Source organism: Nestor notabilis, unplaced genomic scaffold (assembly GCF_000696875.1).
Source record: "Nestor notabilis isolate BGI_N333 unplaced genomic scaffold, ASM69687v1 C15326656, whole genome shotgun sequence".
Classification (NCBI taxonomy): Eukaryota; Metazoa; Chordata; class Aves; order Psittaciformes; family Psittacidae; genus Nestor; species Nestor notabilis.
The window spans coordinates 1-915 of record NW_009951500.1 but is presented as its reverse complement, the minus strand read 5'-3'; the positions used below and the strand labels follow the sequence as shown (position 1 = coordinate 915).

The 915-nt window shown below is 32.9% G+C and overlaps 1 non-coding gene across 1 annotated transcript; it reads left to right on the top strand.

Annotated features, from left to right (window-relative positions):
• The first annotated feature begins 841 nt into the window (after positions 1-841).
• Positions 842-912, top strand: TRNAG-CCC. Its single transcript has one exon. It is a non-coding gene; the product is annotated as a tRNA-Gly (tRNA).
• Positions 913-915: the final 3 nt, after the last annotated feature.

The following is a 915-nucleotide window of genomic DNA, read 5'->3' as shown; positions in this document are numbered from 1 at the left end:
CAAGAATTTCAAATCACTTCAGGCTGAAATTTATCATCTAAATTTTTTGAATTTCACTTGAAAAAAGAATAACTAAAATTCTGTAAAAGACAAAATACACACATTGACAATTAAAATAAAACAAAAACCCGCAGATTCTTAAATTCTTTTTTTTTTAACAGAAACCTCAGTCCCAAAAATATTTTTGTAAAATGTTCTTTATATGGTTATAAACATAGAATCTGAAATACTGTTTTTCTTTTAATTCTTGTAAGATATTATGCGCATATCTTTTGTAGCTCCTTAGTTTATTGATTCCAGATAGCTATACTTTAAGCGATATTGTACATAATATTCCAGTAGATTTATAATGTAACAGCAAATTCCTTCCTTTGGATACTAGGTGTATGCTGATTTTACAGAGCTGAGAGTTTATCATCTTCTTTATTCCCCCAGTAACTCTGGATTTTATTATTGGGTTTCAGCAAAGTCATTCGAAAATAAAGGTTATTGAAAATAATTGGATTCTTACAAGTTTTGTAGAAATTGATGACTAAGTTTAATATAGACATCCTGTCAGAATGAAAACATTCCTTCCTAGAATTAGACTCCCAAAATTCCATACAATAGGTGTGGGGAAAGGGAGGGGATAAAAAGATGACATGATGACATATTAAAAGTGTTAAGTTAGGGAGAACTGCATGTCTTGTGAACTATGTGATTTTTAAGTCTTCTAAATATCAAATTTGCAGTTTTAACAATCCTTTGTATTTAAGGCTTATGTAAATCAGTAACTGTCTGTGCAGCATGCTTCACACTTGGGTAGCCCAGCATGATTTCATTGCCCTTTGCCCACAGGGAGGCACCAGTGGTGTAGTGGTATCATGCAAGATTCCCATTCTTGCGACCCGGGTTCGATTCCCGGCTGGTGCAAAA